This window comes from Leptopilina heterotoma, unplaced genomic scaffold, assembly GCF_015476425.1.
Source record: "Leptopilina heterotoma isolate Lh14 unplaced genomic scaffold, ASM1547642v1 Lhet_27, whole genome shotgun sequence".
Taxonomy (NCBI): Eukaryota; Metazoa; Arthropoda; class Insecta; order Hymenoptera; family Figitidae; genus Leptopilina; species Leptopilina heterotoma.
The window spans coordinates 2,338,977-2,358,683 of record NW_025110978.1 but is presented as its reverse complement, the minus strand read 5'-3'; the positions used below and the strand labels follow the sequence as shown (position 1 = coordinate 2,358,683).

Here is a 19,707-nt window from a genome sequence, read left to right as displayed (position 1 = left end):
AAAACTCCAGCCAAGTTCATTACAAGTGCGATAATACAATTTTTAATTTAACGCTCGCTCACTCTCCAGCCGTTGGGATTTTTCATCTCTATTTAGGCAATATATCTCGACAATGTAGACGGATCATCAAGGAAATTAACCGAGGAATTTGTAGCTGGATAGGATTTTCAATGTTGGTCATATTTTTTTTTTTTTTTTTTTGAAAACTGGTTTTATGAAAATCGACTTTGCATTAAATAAAACTTGTTAACAGGAGTAAAATGTAAAATATATCACGTGTGCGTCATGTTAACTGAGAATTAAAATTTTTTACTATAAATTTTTAATAAATCCGAATTGTGTATCAAATGAAACAGAAAATAGTTTAAAGCAATTCGTTTTTTTTCGGTTAAATCCAAAATAAATTCAAAGTGTTATAAAACCACAATGATTTCGCGCCACAATGATTCATATTTCACAATGATTTATATTTCCTGGTAATTATTTCGTTCGAGTAAAAGAGTTCGGAACTTTAAAAATATTCTATTTTAAAAATAAATATAAATCAAATAACTTAAAGTAACATTAATAAATAAAATATAAATAAAAATGTTAAATAAATAAATGTAAACTACAAAAATATGATGAATCAAAATAAAGTTAATGAAAATGAAATAAATTGAAATAATAAAATAAATATAAATAAAACATTAAATAATAAAAAAAAATATATCAGTATTGCAATAATAATTATAAAAAAAATAATTTTTATTTATTTCTTTATTTATACATTCCCCGCGATCCATATGGACCATAAATGGGTATCAGAATTGAGTTACATATTAATAATTAGTGTATACAAGGTAATAATACAATAGAAAAAAGAAAGAGATAAGAGAAAGAAAAAGAAAATAAACGCTGCTGATAAAAGTTTAAAAGAATTTCGTTAGTAAACATTGCCTCGTAGTCGAAGTACATATTTCTCTGTAGTTTGTAGGAATTTTTTAATTTTTTAATCACCATCTCTGAAAATGAACATGAATCGAAAACTTAGATAATCAATGAACGCGTTATGAAAATAAATCAACATAATGATGTCTATGTATAATATTCAAAAACTCTTGTGTAGTTTATTGGACATGGAAATTAATTAAACGAAATTAAACACGTATAATTATGGAAAGTACCTCAAATTCACGCTAATTACGTTAAAGGGATTTTTGTAATGAGGAACTTTGCTTGTATGCGTATACACATAATATAAATATATATTTGTATTTATATCTATATATACATGAAACACCCGAGTTCCGTATATTTCAAATCAATGTGCCAAAGCAATATAAAAGTGAAAAAAAATGTATATACGTATATATTTACGCAAAAATTTTCGCGCGGCACTTTTCAATTGAAAATTAGTTTCTTTCACTCCTTTCACACATTGAAGTCACAGAGTCTGGGGTGGCTGGTTTGTTATAACTCGTTGGTGCTTTAGCGAGGGCATGCAGTTTTTTTTTCTTTTTGTTTTTGATGCTCTTGTGTTTTTCTTATTGATCCTTTGCAGTAATGAGAAACACAAGATCGATGTCAGGAGGAGAAAAAATAATCACTCGCTACACTCCTAACACTGTTTTTTTAGTCTCAAATTCATGTTTATTTATTTTGTTTAATTTAATTTTATGCTAAAATTTGTCTAAATTAATTGTTGGTTTAAAATTTCTGACTATTTTTAAGGTGGATTTATACTGATTACCTATTAGGAAATAACTAACTGGTGATAATTATTAGCCAAATGATAATTATCTAATTTTAATAATAATTAGTCAATTAAAAATAATGAATTAATTAGTCTTCGAATCGGAGTGATTGATATATTCTTGTTTTATAAAATTTTTAATTTCCATAAAATTTATCAAGAAAAAAGGAATTTAATTATTTTTGCAAGTAATACAATTTTTCACAATAAATTTAATAAAATTGGTTGCAAGAATTCAATTATTTGCATAAATAATAAAATTCTTCACAGGATTTCAATTATTTTTAATACAACTTTAAATAAATTCCTCGAAAAATGTAATTATTTTCAAAAAATTTTTGCAAGAATTAAATTGCATTTTACAAATAATTAAATTCTTCGCTGGAATTAAAATATTTTCAAAATCTACTATTTTAATAAAAGTTCTCAAAAGAATTCAATTAATTAAAAAAATCTAATAAAATTTGTTGCAGAAATTCAATTATTTTTATAAATAATAAGATCCTTGATATATTATTTCAATTATTTAAAAAAAATTTGATAAAATTTGTTGCAAATATTTAAGTACTTTCATAAATTAATAAAATTCTTTACTGAATTTCAATTATTTTTAATTCAATTTTAGCAAAATTCTTCAAAAAATGTAATTTTTTAAAAAATTTTATTCAAATTCTTCGAAAGAATTCAAATATCAACTAATTTTAAAAATTCATGCTATAATGCTTTTAATCTTCAATTATTATCTAAAATTTTAACTGAAATTCATTTTTCAATTAATTTTTATTATAAAATTCCACGAGAATTCAATTATTTAAAAAGAGAAATTAATAATTTATTGAATAAACGAATTTCTCAAAACTGAATTCTCATAAAGGATTTTATCAACGTAATTACATTTTTTCAACAAATTTTAATAAAATTAAAATTACATTTTTTGAGGAATTCGATTAAAATTGTATTAAAAATAATTTAAATTCGATGATGAGTTTTATTATTCATGAAAATAATTGAATCTCTGTATAAAAAATTTTATTATTTATTAAAATAATTGAATTATTGCGAAGAAATTTATAAAAAAAATTTTAAATAGTTGAATTCCTGTGAAATTTTTATTATTTATAAAAATAATTTAATGTTTGCTTAGAATTTTATTTGCAATTTTTTTAAATAATTGAATTCTTTTGAAAAATTTTATTAAAATAGTAGTTATTTAAAATCATTGAATTGGGGAAAATTTTTGAAAATAATTTAATTTTGGAGAAGAATTTTATTGTTTTTAAAAATAAATTTTTACAATTATTTGTGACTTCTTAAAAATTCATTTTTTTCCAGTACTTTAACAGCATGTGTCTGTTAGAAAATCAATGGTAATTTTTTCAACCACTTTTCTCTTTAAATAGTTAATAAATTGAGCTGAAATTTTGTCAAAAAGTCTAAAATGTAATAAAAAAGGGCAGTGATGTGCAAAAGTTTTAATAATTACAGATTTTTATTTTCATTTTTGATAGATTTATATTTTCACTTTAATTTTCATTTTGATAAAATTTTATTTTCACTTTTTTCTCTTTACTTTCACTTTCACTTTAATACAAGAAAATCAAAATCTGTCGAAGTGAAAATGAAAGTAACAATAAAATTATATTTTAGTGAAAAAAAGAGTGAAATTAAAAATATCTATAGGTAACAAAATGAAAAAGAGAATGAAACTAATATTCTATTAGAGTGAATGTGAAAATGAAATACTGCAAAGTAAAAAGACCGTAAACGCATGTAAAGAAAAAATAAAATTCTCTCAAAGTAAAAGTGAAATTCTATCTAAGTGTAAGTAGAAATGAAAGTGAATTTTATCATGACGAAAGTAAATTGGCGTATCGAATGTAAATTTTGGCATGACGAAAGTAAATTTTTGCGTGGCGAAAGTAACATAAAATATATCTCGGTTAAAGATCGAGAAAAAATTAAGTAACCACGCTTAAGGTTCGCCACTCAATTCAGAGGAGTTGAGAAATGTTGTACTTTCTCCACGCTTTTTTACTATGAAAAGTACTACTTTCAAAGCAGGCGTTTAAGAAATTATTTTTTATACCAATTAATTTATTTTCAGTAAAAAAAAACTTTTCCCAAGAATTTTTCTTACAGCGGGAATTATTTTCTTTCCACTAATATTAACACAATGTATATCTCATCATCTAATATGGAAGAACAACATCTCATTGAAGAGAAATACACAATAATACCGCATCCCCCACTGGCAGTATTGCCTATGATAGTGACAATGACAGTGTCAGTGATACAGCCGAAAATTCATAACAAGTTAGTTGTATACACACCACTAGTCAATTGTTCTTGAAAGAGAGAGAGTTGGGGGGCTTCGCACGCTCACTATTCTGGGACTCCGGAAGGAAACCGCAATGTTTCCACGAAAGATACACATCGAGCAAGCTGCTGGAAAAGTTATTAGTTCTCAATATATATACACACACAACTATATTCACGCTTACCAGAAGTAAATGCCGAGGTAAATGCTAAATTTGAAAGTAAATCACGTGGCAGTTTAGAGATGGCGACAGTGTCGTCAAAATGGGATATTAGACTATAGATATAGGTGACTTGGGAATATGGTTTCTCTCTGTATTTGTGAAACTTGGGATGGTATAATATCAGTGGTGGAGAATTCATTGTTTGACGGACACAAAACAGCCCAGTCGCGTACAAAGTGGCTGTATTGCGTTCGCTTCGGGTATATATATATATATATATATATATATATATATTAGGCGCAAGCCGGGGCAGGTGGTTTTGGTGGTGGGGGGAGGGGACGGGGCTAAAGGGGCTTGCGAGAGAGAGTGAGAGAGGGTATTGTCTACAGAGCTAATCAAAACCACCCCTTTCAACGAAACACTACATACGTATAGTTAGGCTTCTCTCCTCTTCTCTCTGTGTCTACAAGTATACACATTATGTCTAGACTCATACAGCGAATCTTCCTTGAGCTATATATGTGAAAGTTTATCAAAATCTTATCATGTATGTACTTCCTCAAGTGAGCCACTTCTTCTCTCCATTTCAAATTTGATTAAAAAACATTTGATAATAGCTCGAGTTAAAGGTCAAAGTGCGCGTCAACTTGGTAATGAAGTGTGGCTCTTTTTGGAAAATTAGCTTCTAAACGAAATTTGTGACATGGTATACGAAAAAGGACCTTATGTATGCGAAAACAAGTATTCGAGAAAGCAACTGTTAAAGTTTACAAAAATCATTGTAAATTTCTTAAATATTAATATTTTTTAAACTGGTTATTTAAATCAGTTAACAGCAATGTAAAAAAAATTTGGGACACGGTGACAAAAACATAGTAAAAAAATACTTATTTTAAAGCAGCAAGGTAATTTCAAATTAAGTTGCAACATTTTTACGGCAGTCAATGCTGAATTTACGTATGGATTATGGACGAATTAACAAACAAATAATTTTTTAAATAATTTTTATCGTTGTTTTTGGTGTTAACTCAAAAAACAGACTTGTTAGATAAAAGTATGCAAAATTTAGATGGTAATAACTAAAAAATATTGTCTAAAATGTCTCATTTGTTTGTGGATATAATATTTTAATATATTTTTTTCACATTTATAACGCATAAGAAAATTAATATTTATCACAATTTGCATTTACAATGTGATACAATTTTTAAATAAAATACAAAGTTTGTTTACTCGACAACTGGAACCATCCTCGACAATTGGTTCGTTTACCCTAGTGCTTTTAATATTCAATTATTATATAAAATTTTAACTGAAATTAATTTTTATTCTAAATTTTCTACGAGAATTCAATTATTCAACTACAAATATAAATAATTTATTGAATAATTGAATATTTTTTTTAATTTAATTCATTCGACGAACTTTAATAAAATTTTTAAGAATAATTTTATTTTTCGAGGAATTTAATTAAAATTCTATAAAATATAATTGAAATTCGGCGATGGATATATTATTATTTATAAAAGTAATTGAATTCCCAATAGGAATTTTATTATTTCTGAAAATACCCAGGTGCGAAAAGTTGGTCGGGCCATGGTCGCGCCGACCAAGTGGATAGTCGTGCCGACCTTGGCAACCAAAGGTCGGCCGAACTAGCGAATTGTAACACCCGCCGTCCAGTGGCTGACATGGTCGGGCCGACTATGGCTGCCAAAGTCGGACCGACCAGGGGTGCCAAAGTTTTGCCAACCATGTGAAAGAATGTCGGCTTGACTTTGGCAACCATGGTCGTGCCGACCTTGGCAGCCAAAGGTCGGCCGAACTAGCGAATTGTAACACCTGCCGTCCAGTGGCTGACATGGTCGTGCCGACTATGGTTGCCAAAGTCGGGCCGACCAGGGGTGCCAAAGCTTTGCCGACCATGAGAAAGAAGGTCGGATTCACTTTGGCAACCTTGGTCGTGCCGACCTTGGCAGCCAAAAGTCGGCCGACCGATTGCAAAAAATTATTAATTATTTATTATTATTATTAATTATTATTATTCATTATTTATTTGTTTATTGTATACATCTTAACACTAAACGCAATCTTACACATAAATACAAATTAAAATTTCTAACGCTCGCAGGAATCGAACTCGCAACCTAACGCACCGAAGTCTAACACGCTAACCATTACGCTACGCTTACATGAAAGCCTAAGAACAAAAATGATTTTATAAGCTGCAACTTCAAACTGACCATCGGCCCGACTCTGGCCAAAGTCGGCCCGACCAAGTGAAATTAGGTTTTTTGCACTCTGGCTGCCATAGTTTTACCGACCGTCGGCCCGACTCAGGCCAGAGTCGGCCCGACCAATTGAAATTAGGTTTTTTAAACTCTGGCTGCCATAGTTTAACCCACCATCGGCCCGACTCAGGCCAGAGTCGGCCCGACCAACTAAAATTAGGTTCTCTAAACTCTGGCTGCCATAGTTTTACCGACCGTCGGCCCGACTCAGGCCAGAGTCGGCCCGACCAAGTGAAATTAGGTTTTTTGCACTCTGGCTGCCATAGTTTTACCGACCGTCGGCCCGACTCAGGCCAGAGTCGGCCCGACCAATTGAAATTAGGTTTTTTAAACTCTGGCTGCCATAGTTTAACCCACCATCGGCCCGACTCAGGCCAAAGTCGGCCCGACCAACAGAAATTAACCTTTTTAAACTCTGGCTGCCATACTTTAGCCGACCATCGGCCCGACTCAGGCCAGAGTCGGCCCGACCAACTAAAATTAGGTTCTCTAAACTCTGGTTGCCATAGTTTTACCGACCATCGGCCCGACTCAGGCCAAAGTCGGCCCGACCAACAGAAATTAACCTTTTTAAACTCTGGCTGCCATACTTTAGCCGACCATCGGCCCGACTCAGGCCAGAGTCGGCCCGACCAAGTGAAATTAGGTTTTTTGCACTCTGGCTGCCATAGTTTTACCGACCGTCGGCCCGACTCAGGCCAGAGTCGGCCCGACCAATTGAAATTAGGTTTTTTAAACTCTGGCTGCCATAGTTTAACCCACCATCGGCCCGACTCAGGCCAAAGTCGGCCCGACCAACAGAAATTAACCTTTTTAAACTCTGGCTGCCATAGTTTTACCGACCGTCGGCCCGACTCAGGACAGAGTCGGCCCGACCAAGTGAAATTAGGTTTTTTGCACTCTGGCTGCCATAGTTTTACCGACCGTCGGCCCGACTCAGGCCAGAGTCGGCCCGACCAACTAAAATTAGGTTCTCTAAACTTTGGCACCCATAGTCGGCCCAAACTTGGGTGGAAACAGTAACCAAAGTCGGCCCGACTTTGGCTGCCGACCTATTGGCAGCCATAGATGGGCCGACCTGGGCCCGACCTGCCAACTCTGGCGGCCGACCAAAATTCGCACCTGGGTATAATATTAAAATAAAATAATTGAATTCCTGTAAGAAGTTTTATTATTTTTGAAAATAATTGAATCCCTGTATAAAATTTAATTATTTATAAAAATAATTAAATTATTGCGCGAAGAATTTTATAAAGAAATGAGTAAATAATTGAATTCATGAAAATTTTTTTATTATTTATGAAAATAAATTCATTCCTGCGTAGAATTTTATTAAAATTTTTTTAATTGAATTCTTATGGAAAACTTTTTTAAAATAGTGGATATTTAAAATCAATGAATTGAGGAACATTTTTGTAATTAATTAAAATTTTTCTAAGAATTTTATTAAAATTTTGGGAAATAATTGAATTTTGGAGAAGAATTTTATTATTTATAAAGATAATTGAAATTTTGAAAAGAATTTTTAAAAAATTTTTGAACATATAATTGGAAAAATAAAATTATTGAAATTCTGCAATTATATTTGTAACTTCTCCAAAATTCAATTTTTTATAGAGTTTTTAACTCAAATTCTTCTATTAATCCATTCATTTTAATAATTAATTAAATATATTAAAAATTTTTTATATTAAAAAATTTAACTGATTTCAGAAGAATTTGAATTATTAAAATTTTATTTAAGATTCTTACACGGGCTGAGCCCTTAATAAAATTTTTAAAAAATCCAAGTCTAAGTTCTTTAAAATTTCTAATTAAATTCATGGAAAATTGAAATTTTATAAAATTTCAAATTGAAACTTTTTGAACTTCATTTATTTACGAAAATTGTAAACGCAACTCTTTTAAAATCTAATTAATAGTTTATGAGACAAACAATAAAAGCGCCAAAATTCAGAATCTTTTTATGAATTTTAAAAATTTAATTTTTTTCAGTAGTTTTAATAAAAATCCCTGACTTTTCCTTAATTTTCCTGTATGGAATTGTTTTTTTTTCTTTTGCTATTTTTTGCATTAAAATATAGGATAAAATTGAGAAGACATTAAGGGGTTATATGACCCTGAGCGCATTTAAATTAAACGTTGCCGTTTTGAAAATAAAAATTTTTACGTAAATGGGAGCACTTTAAAGTTAGATTAAATTTTTTTAAAAAGTAAAATCTAACTTTAAAGTGCTGCCATTTACGTAAACAAAATTTTTTTCAAAACGGCTACGTCACTCTGTTCAAAATTTACCCCTTTTTTGAAAAAATGTTTTTTTACTTGTTTCAGATCAAAATTGAAATGCCTATCATGCCCACCATAAAAAAATTTACTGATGCACTGGAATGCATGTATCTCCGTCATTTTTAATTTTTTAAAAAAACTATTTTGTATTTACATAGCTTACAATATACAATAAAAATAAAAATGTCTTATCTTAAATATTTTTGTCAAAAAAAATTCTTAAAAAACCGTCCAATTTAAATGCGTTCATGGTGGCGTAACCCCTTAAGAATAGAACATTTGTTCATATAAAAGAAGATTATTTTTTCCAGAGTCAATATTATGAAAAAATTATAAATTCCTAGTACAGACTATCATCATAAGATAATTTTCGTTGAAATTAATAAAAAGTATATATAATAATAAAAGACTCTACTTTTACCAAGTACAAAGTAATTCGATTAATAAAAATCCTTTGCGACGGTTCTTCAGATGCAATATGTACATGTATAGAATGAGAATGGATTTAACAACAAACGACGCAATAGAATCTAAAACTGACACGAAATGGACCATAAAATATCTACTAACAATGCAATTTTATCTCGTATACCCATGTACTCAACGACCGAGATAGGAACGCTTAATTAATATCGACTAACGGTCATGTATGTGGATCATTCTGCGGAAACAGTTGCATATCGTCTGTCGAAAACCTCCAATGAAATGAAATTCTCATAATTTTAAACAGTAATTCCAAAAAGTTTCATGCGAAACGTTACTGTGGAATTCTCGTTTTGCAATTTCGTTATGGCTATTAAATTTTCAATATTCCAAATAAATGCATGTATATATATAAATAAATGTATAAAATGTATTCGCGATATATTCATTTCAAATTGACACTTATTAATTTCATATTCATTTAATGTATGCCCAAAGTATTACTTAAAGTGCCTTGTATATATAACACAGGCACACAAAAAAAAAAAAGTTGTCTGTTCATTGAACCAGACCTACATGTCTTACAGTATTTTGGCCCCCTGAATACGAATATGAAGTCAGAATTGCTCCATCACCCTCTGTTTTTTTTTAAATCGAGATAACTACCCTTAAGTCTAAAATTCAAGAACTAAATTAAAAAAAATGAAATAACCGCGGTTTCCTTCGGAGTAGAAAAATATATTTATGCGTTTTCTTCTTTCAACAACTCAGAAATAATGTCAAAATTGCTCCATCACCCCCTGTTTTTTTTTAAATCGAAGAAACTACCCTTAAATCAAAAATTCAAGAACTAAATTAAAAAAAATGAAATAACAGCGGTTTCCTTCGGAGTAGAAAAATATATTTATGCGTTTTCTTCTTTCAACAACTCAGAAATAATGTTATTTCATTTTTTTTAAATTTAGTTCTTGAATTTTAGATTTAAGGGTAGTTTTTCCGATTTAAAAAAACAGGGGGTGATGGAGCAATTTTGACATTATTTCTAAGTTGTTGAAAGAAGAATACGCATAAATATATTGTTCTACTCAGAAGAAAACCGCGGTTATTTCATTTTTTTAAATTTAGTTCTTGAATTTTAGACTTAAGGGTAGTTTTTTCGATTTAAAAAAAAACAGAGGGTGATGGAGCAATTTTGACATTATTTCTAAGTTGTTGAAAGAAGAATACGCATAAATATATTCTTCTAATCAGAAGAAAACCGAGGTTATTTCATTTTTTTAAATTTAGTTCTTGAATTTTAGACTTAAGGGTAGTTTTTTCGATTTAAAAAAAAACAGTGGGTGATGGAGCAATTCTGACTTCATATTCGTATTCAGGGGGCCAAAATACTATAAGACATGTAGGTCTGGTTCAATGAACAGACAACTTTTTTTTTTTGTGTGCCTGTGTAATATTGATTTACAATTTTCAATCAATTATTACCACTTTGCAACTGTATTAGTAGAAAGGTCGGTAATTTTTTATTTTATGTCGGAAATTCAAAATGGCGGATCCAATATGGCGAATTTTTTTCATTTATCGTTTTTGCTTTAGAACGAATTGCATTTTTTCTTCTTTTATCTCAATTTGATATCCTTAGAAAAACTGTGAACTTACAATTTCTCTTTTACCAAAAATAAAATTAATTTTACTTCATTTTTTATAAATAATTGAATTTTGCGGTCTAATTTTTTTGTATATCTAGTCCTTCTTAAAGTAGATCAAAATTTTTTTTAAGTTATAGAAGTAATATTTTTCATAAATTATTTATCAATATTTTAAAGATATCCTAATTTTAATTAATGAACGGCGATAATTACTTAATTAATAACTAAACACTTACTTTATATAATAACGGAGAATATTTTGCGGCACAAAAATTTAAGAGTTAAGTAACTCTCAATTCTTTTGAATCTAAATTTTTAATACTTAATTTTTAAAAAATTTAAAAAACTTATTTTTGTTCCCTGAAAACCTTGAAAAGATCATAAAGCCAAAAAGCCCATTCCTCAAAAAATGACTAGTATTCTGTAAATTTTAAATTTAAAATTTTAATACAAATTTTTATTTCTAAAAATCATCTTATTTCAGACTTTGCACTCGATAATTAATTATAAAAAAGTAGCAAAAAGTGGGTAGCTTTCAAACTAAAAAAAAGTAGTAAAAAGTAGTTATCGAAAAATTAAACTTGACAACCAAAAAAACTCGAATTAGACACTATACAAAACAGACAAGATTCCATTCTATATTTTATTTTCTTGACTTTTTCCTAATTTTCATCAAAAATATTTACTTACTTCTCATCCTGCTCATAAATTGAATTCCTGCAACGAATTTTATTATGCATGAAAGTATTTAAATTTTTATAAAAATAATGTAATTCCTGCGAAGAATTTTATAAAAAATTTTAAATAATTGATTTCTTTCGACTAATTTTATGCAAATTCTAATTTAAATAATTGAATTTCTGAGAAATTTTTATGATTCATGAAAAGAATTGAAATATTACGAAGATTTTAACAAAAAAATTTTTATATAAGTGAATTCTGTTTGGAAATTTTATGAAAATAGTACAGATATTAAAAATCATTGAATTGCGAAAAATTTTTTATTATTTATGAATTTTTATTATTTATTATTTATGAATATAATTGAATTCTTGCGAACGAATTTACTAAAATTTTTTAAAATAATTGAATTACAAAGAAGAAATTTATTACTTTTAAAAATAATTGAATTCTTGTGATGAATATTGATATTTATGAAAACAATTGAATTTTGCAAAGAATTTTATTAAAATGCTTCAAAATAATTTAATTTTTGGGAATAATTTTGTTATTTATCGACACAATTGAATTTTTGGGAAGAATTTTATTAAATTCTGAAAAAATAACTGAATTATTTCAAAAAAATGTAATTAAAATTGTATTAAAAATAATTGATTTCTTTTGAACAATTTTCTTAAAATATTTGAAAATAATTGAATTCCTGTGAAACATTCTAATATTTTTGTAAATAATTGAGTTCTTCCAAAGAATTTAAAAAAAAATATTTTTTTAAATAATTGATTTTTTCGAGGAATTGAAATTAAAATTTTAAGAATGATTACATTTTTTGAGCAATTCCTGTAAAATTGCATTAAAAATAACTGAAATCCGGTGATGAATTTTTTTTTATTTATGTAAATAATTAAATAGTTGCAAAGAATTTTATAAAAATTTTCAAAAATAATTGAATTCCTGAGAAGAATTTTATTATTTATGAAAATAATTAAATTATTGCAAAAAATTTTATTAAAATGTTTAAAAAGATTTAAATTTCTATGAAAAATTTTGTTATTTTTAAAATAGTTTAATTCTTCATAAGAATTTTATAAACATTGTTTTATTATAAACATTGTTTCAAATAGTTAACTTTTTCGAAATATAATAAATATTATGAAAATGATATTTTAAATAATTAAATTTTATTATTTATGAAAATATTTAAATCGTTTTAAAGGAATTTGATTATAATTTTAGAGAATAGTTTTTTTGATTTCTAGTATCAGCAAATTTAAAGTAGTGGAAATTCTAAAAAAATCAGAAATACTAGTATTTAGTGGCTGAAATTTAAAAAAAAGTACCAAAATAGTAGCATAACTTAAAAAAAAGTAGTAAATAGTAGGTTTTAGTAGATGAGTGCGAAGCCTGTTATTTTTTATAATTTGAAGACTCCCTGAAGTTTAGTTCATTAAGATCAGAGAAAAAATGAAAATTCTGTCTGGAAATGAGGTGAAAACAAAATGAAATTTTTTGTCTCATCTCTGCATGCGTATAATAATCGTATGAATAAATATAAGTTTTCTACGAGCAGAAAAATCATCGTCAAACGAGTGTTTGATTACTCAAAAGCAAGCTCAAAAGTCGATGGTGCAAAATCGTGCAAGTGCCCCCCATTGTTTTTCTTTTTATTATTCTCTTTTTTCTTCGGGAACATCCCGCGAATATCGATAGAAGTGTTGGTGAAGATGTCAGTGAGATGAGAGCGCGGTAAAGAATGGATGAGGGCAAAACAGGGGTAAAATGAGAGAAACTATAGTGAGTACAACATTGCGATAGAAAGGAATCGTAGATAGATAAAAAAAAAAAGAAAAGAAGGAAATAAAAAAAAGAAGAGAGAGAGAAAGAGAGAATACGACTTTTTAATATCCCAGGATGATCTGTAGTTGGGATGCTGCGTCAGCCCGTTGTCATTGTTATTCCCGGATCTCTTGAGCACAATGACAATTTTTCTGGTTTTATTCTCCTGTGTGTAGGTACTCTCTTTCTCTCGTTCCCAGTTTCCGTCTGCCGTATTAACGGCCTTGTATCCTCGCAGCATCCTCTCACTTATACCCGTTTATCTGAGGGGCCTACTGCTGCAACTTCCTCTTGTAATCTGCTGCTTGTTATTATACTGATGTTGTCCGTATATACCACGGTCCGTCAGTGTCATTGCAGTTATCGTTTTTGTCGTTTCGACGATCTCGTCGTTTTTGTCCATGACAATTGCCTGAAAAGTAGCTTCACCCCGCACTCTCAGTTTTTAACTCTCTCATTTTAACCACCTATCCATTCACTCATCTCTACTATATCCTTATGATTCTCAATGCCAGGAAAAGCCCATTCACGCACACCAAATGCATAAGTGGTGATTTCAAGCTGTTCTTTAGGTGAATTTTAATAACGATCATGCTGATGTTTGCAGGAAAAAAATAAAATTACATTCGTTCGATGGAAATGTTTCTGACAATGAGCGATTTCAAGCACCCAGAGGAATAATTTATTTCAATTGAATAAAATTTATCTCAATAATTGATACTTTTTAACAATTTTTTAAGTGGAGGGTTTGGCTATACATTTTTAACTATATCAAGAAACAGGGTTGCCACAAAAATTTTATTTTATTTTTCCCTGATTTCCAGAAAAAATTTTGAGTTTCTCTCCTGACCCTAAAGAATATTTTGATTCACTCTAAAAATGATTAGATACTGAAAAAATGTTCTATTACATTTATTTACAAATTTCCTTAACTGTAAAATTATTCAAAAACACCAATAACTTCATTTTTAAATAAATATTAATTCATTATTATTTTTTCATATGAACTAAAATTTTCAAAATTTCAAATTTTTTCATTTGAAATTCAATAACAAAATATGTATTATAAAACATGACCAAGTGATAAAATCATTATCTTATAATATTGTTACTATAACTGCTTCAAACTTATTTTCATAATTTCAATTCTATGATTATTTTCTAGAATTTTTAACTATAATTCTTTTTTAAAACGATTACTTTTAAGAATTTTTGTAAAAGTTATATTGAGAATTTTCAAATCCATTTATTTACAATTCAATTTTACAAAATTTCGATTATTCGGAAATTTTTCAATTAAATGTACATTAGAAAATAAAAACTTGAAATAATTTTAAAAAATTTCGATTAAGCTTTTTGAAAAAAAATTAGTTCCATAGAATTTTTAATTAAAACTATGAAAAATTCAGATTTTCAAAGATTTTAATTTGAAACCTTTACAAAATTCAATTATTTCGAAAAATTACAATTATTAGTAACTTCTCAAAAATTCAAATTATTATCTAAAAATTTAACCGAAATTAATTTTTAAATCAATTTTTATTAAAAAATTCTGTGTGCGAGAATTCAATTATTTAAATACAAACGTAGATAATTTATTCAATAATTGAATGTTTCTTAAAATTGAATTTTTATATATAAATTTTATCAACAAATTTTTAAATAATTGTATTCTTTCGATGAATTTTAATAAAGTTCTTAAGAATAATTGAGGGCCTGGATGCTATAAGGTATTACACGCCATATACTTAACATGACGCGTAACACGTTATAGCATCCAGCTCCTTAATTACATTTTTCGAGGAATTCGATTAAAATTGTATTAAAATATTTGGAATTTTGCAATGAGTTTTATTATTTATGAAAATAATAATTGAATTATTTTGAAGAATTTTATAAAAAAGTTTCAAACAATTGATATATTTTTGAAAATAATTGACATTTTGCAATCAATTTTATTACTTTTGAAAATAATTGGATTCTTGTGATGAATATTATTATTTTTGAAAATAATTGACTTTCTGTAAATGATTTTATTATTTATGAAAACAATTAAATCTCTGAAAAGAATTTCAAAATTTATGAAAATAATTCAATTACTGCGAAGAATCTAATGCAAAATTTTAAAACATTTCATTTTTTTGAAAAAATTTATACAAATTCTACTCTAAATAATTGAATTCCTGTGAAAATTTTATTTTTTCGAAAAATAATTGAATGTTCGTGTAAAATTTTATCAAAATTTTTGTAATAGAATTCTTTTGGGAAATTTTTCTTAAATAGTAGAATATTGAAAATCATTGAATTGAAATTTTTGAAAATAATTGAATTTTATTACTTTTAAAAATAATTAAATTCTTGTGATGAATACCTATTATTATTTATGAAATTAATTACATTTTGCAATGAATTTTATTAAAATTCCTAAAAATAATTAAATTTTGCCATTCGTTTATAGAGATAATTGAAGTGTTGACGACAATTTTTTTTTAAATTTTTTGAAAATAATTGAATTTATGCAAAGAATTTTAGTAATTTTGAAAATAATTAAATTCTTGATTTCCCTGACCAATTTATTCTACTTTCCCTGAATTCCCTGATTTCCCTGACCTGTGTCAATCCTTTTAAAAAAACTTTTCTAGTGAAACTACTTTTCTAAAAAAAATTTCTAACAAATTTAAATTTATAAAATATATTTTTCTAACTATTTTTAAGTTTTAAAACGAATTTTTACATTAAAAACTTAATAAAATTAATTTTATTAACAGTACAATATTTTAAGGGGTTACATAATTTTGATCTGAAACAAGTAAAGCTTCACACTAAAAAAAAAGTTTTACTTTCAGCCTCTTTTTGAGGCTGAATTTATGATGTAAACGGAGTCAGCCCCGTTAAACAAGGACAGACTTATGTGAAATACATGGGCTGAATTTAAGGTGTAAACGGAGTCAGACTTTTTTTTTCCTGTGTTACAATATTTATTAAGAAACAATAAAAATAAGAATGTCATATCCTAAATATTTTCGTCAAAAAAAATTCTTAAAAACAGTCCAATTTAAATGCGTTCAGGGTGGCGTAACCCCTTAAAGGAAAAATTACTGAAAATTTATGTTTTCTGTTTGTAAGTAAATATTTATTTCACAATATAAGAATAAATAATTACTAGATTCAAAATACATTTTTTCCTCCAAAAGACATCTTATTTTGCTTCCAGAAACTTTAATGGCTTAAAAGCGTGCACAATGTGCAAAAAGAGTAGGAAAAAAAAATATAATTCACCTCACAGCAATTATTTTGCTTAACAAATAATATACTTTTTCTGGGACACCACTCTCTACTACACCTCATTAGAAGCGATACCTCAAGAAATGCAAGTATATAATTCAGAAAATGCGACTGCTTCTTAGTATTTGCCCGCATGACGTATTCAATAACAAAACCAGAAAAAAAATGCAAAAAAAGATACGTAGACAAAGATCTATGAGAGATAAGGAAAAAGGCTACGCTCGTGGTTTATTTTTTCTCCCCCGCAAACGAATGAATAGAAAGAGAGAAAGAGAGAGCAATCGAGTCCCGTAAGAATTCTCCGAGGTAAGAAAAAAGAAAAAAAAAAAAAGAAAATCGAATAATATAATGCCTGCTCTCTTGTATGTATGTACGTATAGTTTATATTGCGCTAATACACATACGCATACGGAATCACACACTTTACTTAGGTGCGTGACGCGTGCCTCTGGCTAGAAGTCATAACCGAAATAGACGGTTTTAGCCGATCCCTCATGTAAGCGCAAGACCCGCTGCCTTCATCCCCATGGGACCCGGTAATAGATTTATTGGGCACCCGGTACATGGGATATAGATATGGATGTTACAGGCGCTCGAGTTAGAGATACAGCCCCACCACCGTCCGTTCCTCTCGACCGCACAGACTCTTCCCATCGCTCTATCTACTCCCACGCCTTCCCAACCCTGCTACCGCCGCCGCTGTTACTCAAATACAAATGGCACATCTAACTTTATGAAACGTAATCTGCTTCTCAAAAGCTTATATATTAACACTAACTTTCCTCTATTTATATTAGAAAAACAAAAAATTCACTTTTGTCTAATATTTTTCCATCTTTCCTTATCTCAGATAGCACAGAATCTTGCTGTAAGATTGCTGCAAGCTTAAAATATCCCAACCATAGAAAGCTTGCCGTGTAAGCTTGCTGCAATATTACCTGGTAAGCCAATATTTAATTTATTTATTTCCAGATAGAACAAGAGCTGTTGTAAGCTTACAGTGAAAGTTTTTTTGCAAGCTTGTTGCTAAAGTTTGCTAAAGGAATGATAAAAATATCCTGCAAGGTTACTGCAATTTAGGTAACTCCACGTCAGAAATATCTCTCAACCCAAGTAGAAATGTCCGGAGTTAGGACGGAGTTAAACACCGACATGGTACTGACTCAGTACTGACCGTCGGTACTGACTTTCGGAACCCGATCAGTACTGGGAGTATACTGACTCCAAAACCGAATCAGTACTATGTCGGAGTTAGAAAAGTTCTAAAATCAGTACTGGCAGAAAACTGGCTTAACACTAAATCAGTACTGCGAAGGAGTTAAAAAAACAATCAAAATTTGTTATAATGTAATTAAACATTAAACATCGTTTGATTTATTAACAATTAAAATATTTGCAAAGATTTGTAAAAACATTATTCATCAACAATAATATCAAACATTTTATTAATTTATTATTAACTAATAGATATATTTTAATAATATAATAATAAATTATTATTAATTAATTATTTTTAGAATTATTACGTATTATTAATAATAAAAAAAATTTTATTTTTTAAAGCTGTATATATATTTTTATTTATTTATTTAACAAAAATTTTTCTTAAATAAATTTTTTTTTATTATTATTTTAATAAATAATTAGATTATAAATAATAAATAAATAATTATATTAATAATTTTTACCATATTATTATGATGTATCTATTAATTACTACATAATGACTTGATAAAATGTATATAAAGATATATGTATAATAATTTTTCTTGAAATAAATATAATATGCAGTGGATTTATTATTAAAGCACTGTATATATCGGTCCCACAATTCAAAAGGAAGTTTATGCGAGATAACTCCCGAGCTTGAGTGGCTATGCGGTATGTGTATTCGACTTGCGTCCTCGAGGTCTAGGGTTCGGTCCCCCGTGCGTGCGATATTTTTCCGTCTTAGTTTTAAGTGTTTTGTGTATAATTCTTAACAGTGTTACTTAAAGTATAAGTTTAAATAATTAATAAGCAGTAATAATAATAATTTAGTCATTCATTTAAATAAATAAGATTTAAATAAATAATGAAAAAATAAGAAAAATATTTTTTTAAAACTTATTTTAATAAAAGGAATTCTAATAATTAATTAATAATAATTAATACTAATAATAATTATTAGTATTCAATAAATTACTCCCCATGCTTTAATAATTATATAAGGAGCTTATACTGACTGCCGGTAAAAATCAGTACTGGACAGCGTTACCAGCCAGGGTTTTCCCAGTACTGACTTAGTACTGGAGTCAGTACTGCAATACTGGCAGTCAGTACAAGATCAGTACTATGCCAGTATTACATTTCTACTTGGGAATCTGCAAGTGGTTCTTAAAATTTGACGAAACTTGGAGAAATTATAATTTAAATATAATAGCTTCACAGTAAATCGTGAGGTATTAAAAAGTGTTGCACATTAAGTTAACACCAAAAAGATTAAAATAATCAATTTTGGTGTTATTTTTTACAATCAATGATATTTTAGTTCATTAAATTTTTTTATAACTATAAAACATGAAGATATCGATAACTCCGAGTCGAAGACTCATTCTTCATATTTTATAATAATTAAAGATGACCAAGTAATAAAATCATTATTTTATATTATAAGAATATTATACTTTTTCAAAATTATTTTCATTATTTCAATTCAATTATTATTTTCCAAAATTGAAAACTACAATTTTACTTTATCTATATCAATTATTTTTAATAATTTTCGAAAAAGTTCTTTGGCAATTTTCAAATCCATGTGTTACAATATTCAATTTCACGAAATTTCAATTATTCCTAAATTCTTTAATTAAATGGATATTAGAAAATAAAAACTTTAAATAATTTCAAAGAAAAATTCAATTAAACTTTTTCAAAAAAATTAATTTCAAAATTCAATTATTTCTAAAAATTCACGCTATATTGCTTTTAATACAGCGTGATAATTAGCTTTTATAATTTAAAATTTTAACTGAAATTCATTTTTATGAAATGAAAATAAATTTTTA

At 27.9% G+C, this 19,707-nt stretch overlaps 1 protein-coding gene across 4 annotated transcripts in view; it reads left to right on the top strand.

Moving 5' to 3' along the window:
• Positions 1-19,707, top strand: part of LOC122503709 (suppressor of Mek1-like) — a 188,939-nt gene that overhangs the window by 53,971 nt on the left and 115,261 nt on the right. The window contains exon 2 of one of the 4 annotated variants that reach the window (XM_043614366.1): positions 17,511-17,601. The exons of the other annotated variants lie outside the window; for them this stretch is intronic. The gene's annotated coding sequence lies outside the window, so the exon portion shown is untranslated. The remainder of the gene's footprint in view (positions 1-17,510; positions 17,602-19,707) is intronic. 4 annotated transcript variants of the gene reach the window in all.